Source organism: Erithacus rubecula, assembly GCF_903797595.1.
Source record: "Erithacus rubecula genome assembly, chromosome: 2".
Classification (NCBI taxonomy): Eukaryota; Metazoa; Chordata; class Aves; order Passeriformes; family Muscicapidae; genus Erithacus; species Erithacus rubecula.
In genome coordinates, this window is record NC_136685.1 from 101,150,950 (window position 1) to 101,159,322 (window position 8,373).

Consider the following 8,373-nt stretch of genomic DNA (forward strand, 5'->3'; position numbering starts at 1 on the left):
GCTTTGTTCTTTTTCTTTGTTATATACAGAGTATGTGATTACCCTCTGTTGAAAGGATAAAGAGCAACGTGATGGGTTATTCTGTGGGATTTTTCAGATGTGAATGCAGCAGAGATCCAGCAGCAGATAAGGGCCACCACACTTGTTTGCACTAGTGCAACCACAGCAAAGATAAAAATCTCAGTGTTACGGCTTTTACCCAGGTATGGGGCCCCTCAGTCGGTGGTGGTTGTTTTTTTATCTTTATGGTTTCTTTGGTAACCGGCATTCCTGCTTGGATGGACAGTGTAATCAGATAGTCTAGTCAGTACTTCCTCTCTCTGGTTCATACCACTTTCTTCTGCATAAACACTAAACACCATTTGCTGCTCAAGATACTGGAGTAGTACTTTCACATCCCTATCCAGGGGTGGCTTTGCTTCTTTAGAGCTGTAGAATAAAATTACTGCAGTTCTGAAATGTTTTCCTTTTGCTGGCAGGTTACTGAATTGCCAGCATGTTTGGAAGAGTTGGATGCCTCCAGTGACCTATGGATGTACTGCACACATTGCCTGTGCCCTGTGCAAGGTCAAGTGCTCAGTAGGAAGCCCAGGCAGCTTTGTTGTCCTGTCTGGCTCAGGAAATGTGGACATAGAGCCGTGAGGAGTGATCAGGACATTGGAGTGGTGGAGAGAACAGAGGACTGACCCATGTCGCATGGAAGGGTAAGAGACCCTGGCTGCCTGTCACTGTAATGCTCTCAGGACTGCTCACACAAAATAACCCTGGGGCAGCTTGTCTTGCTGAGGAAGCCAAAAGCCTTCCTGTCCCATGGACACAAACCATGCCCTTAGCCAGCTCTGACCTTTGCTTACACCCTGAACTGCCATCTGTGGGGACAGTTGTATCCAGACACGCAGACTGTCCTCCCTGTCCTAAAACAGCTGTTCCATTTTAAAGAGATTCTGGATGAATTTTTTTGTTCCTGAGTGTTGCATCCCCAGAGGAGGAAGGGGTTACAGTTCTGTACTTACATTAGGTAACAGTTCCTAAAAATTATGAGCACTCAATTAGTGAAGCAGGGCTTGCTTCTCAGAATCACCATTTGGTAAGCACCTGTGAAGAAGAGCTACCAGAGCTACCAGAAAGGATGTGATTGACTAAAACAGTAATTTAATTGATGTCTGGTGGCTTATATTTTGCTCTTTAATGGTGAAAATTTAACTGAAGCATAAAGCTCAGTGTTGAAGAAAGAAGATTTCTGGGAGCCAGGTGCTTTCCTGTGAGTTTTCCCTGTTTCTAATCTTGATCTCCTTTGTCTCTTTCCATTCAGGATGGAGCAGCAGCACTGGACTGTTGGGAAGGAAACTGGACTACTTTGCTTCCTCTGGTAGGAATGGAAAGTGGAGATGGATTTTTATCTGACTGGTACACAAGGATGCCTACAGGGTGCGGTTTGGTACAGTACAGAGGATTCCCCACTTTTGTGCTGGCAGGAGATGCACCACCCCAGAGCACAAACTTGTCTTTGCTTGGGTTCCCAGAGTGGTTTGGTGCACATTGCACAGCATGAATACTTTGTAAGACCAGAGCAGCTCTGCTTGCTGATGTCCTTGTGCTCAATGTGGTACATGAGGATTGGTCCTATTGATTAGCACTAAAATTTTGTCTCTGCCTATTTTCTCCTATTCCAAAGAAGGTTCTGCTGGCTAAAGCCAAACAAAACATTTTGTACCATTCCACCCAGTTAGCTGCAATAGCCTTAATGTGAATCCCTTGTGATTTCCCTGTGGCATTACTTTTGCCATCTCCCTGGACTCCCTGAGCCTGACACTAAGCACAAGGATTTGGACTGTAACAAAGGGGATGAGTTCACCAAGTATTGCTTCACAAGGAGGAAAAAATAAAACATAACATAACATAATACAATTCCCACTTGTGCTTTGCTCTAACTGACAGCATCTCAACCTGTGACAATGACGTGGCTGCTGCTGGCAACCACAGCTGAGAGTGCTCTGGTGGGGGTGGAGGATCAGGCTCAGTGAATTCATGGAAGGTATCTCTGTGCACTTAGCTTTCTCCTGTGCAATTGCAACAAAATTCACCACCTGAGCTATGCAGGACCACTCATTCACTTCTTCCCTCCCTGAGGAAGTGCTGTTTATAGAAATAAGGGCTGCGGAGCATCTTTGCTGCCCCTTCAGAGCTCCAGTGACTTGGCTAGGAGGTTGCACATGATGAAGCATGTCCCTAAGGTGCCATTGACACACTTACTTGGTGACACTTCAGCTTTTCACACTCCAGGAGCATTCATGCATTGTCCAGCTGCTGCCACACATTTAGACAGGCTATATGCCATATCATTTTTATCATACAGGGGAGAGCAAACTTTTGAGTCTTTTGTTGTTTTTTTTTTCATCTTACAATGTCTTTACTGGAGAAAAGCTGCTGCTGAGAAGAAATCATTATTATGCCAGCAAGAATACTTGTCCAGCACAAACTACTTCCTCCAGCAGAGAAAAGTTTTGCAGCATCCCTGAATTTTTAACATAGCTGCAGCTTTTGCTCTCAGTATAACAAGGCTTCCTAAAATACATGTTCTAAGTCACTAGCAGCTTATTGCAAATGCCAAATAATTAATAACAAAATTGACTCCCAAATTAAAGAAAAATGTAATGGTCCAGAAATACTCTCATTAATCATTCTGTAGACCAGTAAAAATCAAAAGTCATGAATTACCCCTGCCCTGTTCCTCCCCTAAAACAATGGCTTAAAAATCAGGAGTCATATTTTTGTGGTTAGATCAGTCTGAATTATTTTGTACACTTTGTGGTAACTTGAGTCTGTATCTCATAGTTGGATCGTGTTTTCAATTGTGATTTGAAGTCCCCACAACAGCTGCAGATTTCCTGTTTAAGAAAAGCCAAGATTGTCCCACATCTGATCCATTGTGAGTAAAGAAATTAATTTTGTTACTTTGCTAAAAGTGCAGGTGTTGGCCACTGTGAACACAGGTGGTATGTTTCAAAGACAAACAATAATATACAGAATCAACTGTAGATTCTACTGGACTGATTGTGAATTTTTGTCTTCAGATGCCTTACTTTTTGTTTCCTAAAGCATCTTGCCAGATAAATACCCTTTTCCCCCCCCTTGCATTTTAGATTTTGTATCTTAAACACTGTTTCTACTGCTATGCTTCAGGGACAATTTTCCGTTCTTGGTACATCACAATCCACCAGGACTAAAGATAAAGCTAAATTTTCTGATACAAAAGCAGAAAACAGCCTGAGAGGTTTACAAAAAACCGAGCTTCAGTTGCAGCATTATTGTTAAATTCAAACCTCAAACAGAAGAAACAAGTGGGCATGGCAAAGGGTCCTTTATCCAGCACTGCCTGGGGGAAGTGAGAATGCTCCTGTAGCTCTCTGCTGCTCCAGCTCTGTTGGTACAGCACCGTGCTTCAGCTGCAGAGCTGTGCAGGCACAAAACCTGTGTGTATGCTTTGCCTAAATTGGGGAGGGGGTGGGGGTAGATCTGCACATCTACACGTGGGAAGTTCTTATCACTTGCTGCCTGCAAGCCAGGCACATCCCCCTCACACATGAAGGCCCAGTTTTGCCCTGTGGTTTCCCCACACACCCCCCTCCCTGCATCTCTATGTGGCTGTTGCTCGAACAGGAACTGTTTTGCCTTTGCAGCCTTGAGCAGATGATGCTCTAATCTCCCTTTGGCATCTCCCTGCCAATTGTCAATGCAGCCATGTGCGCATCTGAGAGCAAATTTTCTAGGACAGCACTGGGAGGTAAAATGCTTTCCCTATTTATTTTCTCTCTGCTTTCATCCTAGCTCCTCCTGTTCCCTTCTCTGACCCCCTTTTTATATCCTTCCCACGTTTTGCTGGCCTCTGACTGCAAAACCAAGCTGGCACTTGTTGCTGAGGCCGAGACCCGTATGTAGGTCAACCCCTGTGAGTCAAGAGTCTGAGCTGCAGTCAACCTGCACCTGCTTCATGATGCAGGAGGCTAATCGAGCTTATCACTTCTTCTGCCACTTGCCCCTGCCTCTCTTCTGCTTCCTTGATCCAGAAGTACCATGTTGTGCCAGCCCACCTGGCTGAAATCTGCACAGAAATCCCTGTTTTGTCAGACCAGGAGCCCAAAGCAACTGAAAGTTCTTCCCAGAGCCATGAGCATGGGACTTGTCCTACTGCTGGGAAATGCTTCAGCATGGTGTTCTTTCAAGCAGACATCCAGAGCTGCATTTTAAAATGTCACTCAGAAATGTTCTGTGCCTGCAGACGGAAGGGGGGAGGTGGTGTCTGCTGGCTGTTGGGTTGCTCTGAAAGGCTGTTTTGTCCACTGTGAGACCACCTTGCCTTCTCCCGAGATGCAGATCCATACAGTAGTTACCTCACCAGAGAGAAAAATGTAGAACAGTGCAGAGTTGCCCTCCTTGTCACGTTCCTGCTTGGCTTGCTTAGGCATTTTTGAAGCTCCTCTGAACCCCCACCCAGTGTTTTGTAGGGTCCTTAACATCGAAAATCAGTCTCATCATGAGCCTCAGTCAGTCCCTCTCCTACCAGCTTTCAGTAACAGTAAATGGAAAGCAAATCCAAATCTTCACCCCATCCTAAACCACGGCTGAAAAGCTGTACTATTGTTTCATAAGCTACTTTTATTTTTGAACCTTCAGACCTATGGCATATCTTCTGCAAAGGTTAAATTCAAAATTAGCTGCACAAGCATAGAGAGGAAAGTCTGTCTCTCAGCATACTTGAGAGTCCCCAGCCCCCTCCAAAACAAAATGGAAGTGTCTCTGGTTCAAGGCAGCCTACACGGCAGCGAGCTGCAGGAGCTGTAAGCTATTATTTTAGTTCCCAAGAAAAGTAATTACTATAGCAACCAACACATGCGAATGGCTCTTTGGCTGCTGCCAAAAGCAGCATAACAACTTTGCACACAAAGGCACATCAGAAACGTGCTGTGTAAAGTGTTCTCGGGTAGCTCTGTGTTTTCGAGAGCTCTGTAAAATGTACGTAACAGGCTTCTGAGAAATGACTGCCAGAATAACAGCAAACAATTGTGCCGTGCCACGATCCCAAAATAACCTAATCAATGGCTCAGTATATTTGCCCCTGAAGACATGAAGGAAAAAAAAAAAAAAAAGAAAAAAAGCAGAGGCTCCATTTTAAGCCTATGTGCCAGGAAGTTCCCTGCAGAGCTGAAGATACATTCAATAAACTGACAATAAAATGGTGGGGGAATGTCTCTGCTTTTGTTCTGTGGGCTGATTCCAACTCCCTGCAGGTTTCACGTGCCAGCTCATCTCCTCAGGCTTATACAGAGAGTGTTGGAAACAGGGATTTAATTACAGCCTTGTAATGCTGGAGGGTGTAAGAAGCAATGTCTGCATTCTCTTCTGTGTCTGTGCAGTAACCAGCCCCCACAGACCACATCTCCATCTGCAGTGCTGGGCACATTGCTGCTGCTGCTGCTGAACGAGAAAGTTTCTTGAGCAACAGCAAACTGTAACCATTGGCCATTGCTTAAGTATCACAGCATTTGGAGTATCCCTGTCCCGTTCAAATCAAAATGCCTGTGGTGTGATAACAGCTTAAGAGCTCCTGGCCTCTGACTGCAAAGCTGCCGAGACAAACACCCTGGGTTCCCCAAAACAAGAGATCTGGTCCAACCAACCTGGTACAGGAGTATTGTCCAAAGTTTCCCCACAGGACACACACATGTCACCTGTCTCAAGGATGGTGAGCAGCATTAACATCACTCTCTTTCTCCATTGCAGAAGGCAGCTGTGATGAAAATGGAGGTTATGGGTCTGGGTAACTCAGAACAGAGTTGGATCTTATAAGTGAGCATAGCACATCCCTTCAGAAACCTGAATTTCCCTTTAAAATTAATTTCTTAATCAGTTGAGTCCTCAAGCTTTGCTCTGTGTCCAGAAAAAACCTGAAAATTATAGCTGGATTTAACATAAAGACAAAATGAAGGAAGGAAATGTAATGATGCAATTTATTACAGAAGTGCCTTATGACCAAATAAAAAAAGATCTTCTCATAGAGACAGACTTTGGGTTGACTGTAGCCTTTTAAGCAAAGTTACTGTATTTTGGATTAAAGAAAACTGTCAGAGGGGGGAAAAAGTGAAGTATTTTGGAAAATATAATGACAAAATAAAGTATTCCTACAAAAATAGCACAAGCATGTAAAAAATCCAATGCTTTACTTTGGTGCAAAATAGTAGCTGCCCTGCAGGCACTTGTGTTAGGAAAATTAATCCACGAACACCAGAGGTTTATGTCCAAAAAGGAGACAGATGAGTCTTTTTGCTTTATTGGAATAAAGGGAGAGACCGTGGGGCATTCCCCTGAGATATCTCAAATTTTTGGAGGACTCAGCCTCCTTTTTATCCTCATTTCCCGGCTGTGTTTCCCTCTGTCTTTCCCCACTGGCTGAGGTACTTGAGAGGTACAGACTTCCTGGAACACCTGATACCTGAGATCCCCCTCTAATGTATAACCCTCCCTTTTAATTTTTAACTCTAATAGAATTCATAGTTTTTTCCCATTGCTTCTTTAATCTTTCAATATCCAGTTTCATTTATCAGCAAACCTACAGTTTGTTTGTAAAGGCAAATATCTTTTTTCATTCATCAGTGGAATGCATCCCATTCTTTCTTTTATCTCTCAGTGCTAATCTTATCTATCAGCAGATTGACAGCTCGTTTGTAAAGACAAATCAAACATTCCTCTCACTTGGAATTTCTGAGCTTCTGATCCCAGGGAAATAAATTCTCCTCTGTAATTTTTCTCATAACAACTTTATTTTGTCATAGGTGTTGACTGTATGTCAAATGGCTCCCTCTCAAAAAACAAAAGGAAAAACAAAACAAACAAAACAAAATTAAAAAAAAAACCACCAACAAAAAAAATTATTTTTCACAGTGTGCCTTTTTACCAACTTTGTGGTGGGAGAAAGACAGGACCACTCACAGACTGATTTCTAGTTTGCCTTTTGTACTGAACAGAAATGTCTTGTCTAGAGAGCTGTTGCACTGCCCAGCTGTTGTGCAGAGCTGCAAGGCATAGAAGTGAAACCAAAGTCTCAGAGATGAGTAACAAGCTCTTCTGAGCACTCCCTGTCTGTGGAAGTGCCCTGCTGCCAATGCCAGTTGTGCTCACCCCCACTGCTGCAGTTTTCTTCTGGAAAGAAAGATGAGAAAATTAAAGTAGCTTGCATTTGACCATCAATCTAAGCAAAACTCAGTGCCACAGTGAACAAGGCCCCAAAACCCCACTTTCTTAAACATAAGAATGACTAAAAAGAAGATCCAGTGTCGTGACATGTTGAATATGATTTGCTTGCATCCCGCTCTCCCTTGCATCCCGCTCTCCCCCTTGCCCACCTCCCCATACACCAGCAGCAGAGGGGCAGGATGCATGCAGACGTGAGGCATGAGACATCCTCAAAGTCATGAAGCAGGACTCTTGGAATACCTTGCTCAGATCCTGAAGCTGACATTGCTCTTTACTGTTCCCTGCAGGATTATGGCTTGTGCAAGCTGATCTCTTTTCTAGTTTATCTGCTGGCTTGAAAATTATGTGGCTGGTTCACAAACACATTTATCTCTGTTATTGTTTTTGCAACCACACAGCCTTCTGGCCACTGGGGCTCGAGTGGTCTTGCATCTGTGAAGGGAGGTGAGAAAATCAGAATTCATGATGTTACCTCAGACAAAGAGTCGGACCTGGACCTTCTCTATTGTGAATCAGAGAAGTAAATCAAAATGGCAGCTTCTCTTGTGTTAAAAACCCCATAGCTTAATGAAATATTGTCTTTGCAGAGCAGAAATGTTTCCTTTGTCTGGAGAAGTATATTAAGAGAGAGATGTTGAGGGAGCTGAGCTGCTAAGGAGAGAACTTCTGGGAATGCTCTGCAAATGTAAACACTCCATGAATCAGTTATAAATGAGACTGACCTCTCATCCGTCCATCCATCCATCCATCCATCCATCCATCCATCCATCCATCCATCCATCCATTACGAGCCTCCTTGCTCCAAAATTTGGGCTGCACCCCATCTTGTCTCATATGGGAGGTGATATTGATGAGCAGAAAAAAGGTAAGTTTGATTCAAATGTTGTTTTTGGATAGATAGCACAGGTTGTGAAGGTCCAGAAGGAAACATGTGAACTGCCATCACTAACAAAGAAATGCAGATTTCCAAACCATCTCTGCCCACCCCCAGGTGGGAGGTTTTGTTTCTGTGTTGGCTTGGAATTTGTATTTGGTCTTGTCAAAAGATGATGGCTGTGTTGGAAATTAATATTTAGCAACCTCTGGTTGACTGATTGAGGTTTTATGGTGGGAGTTGTTGGT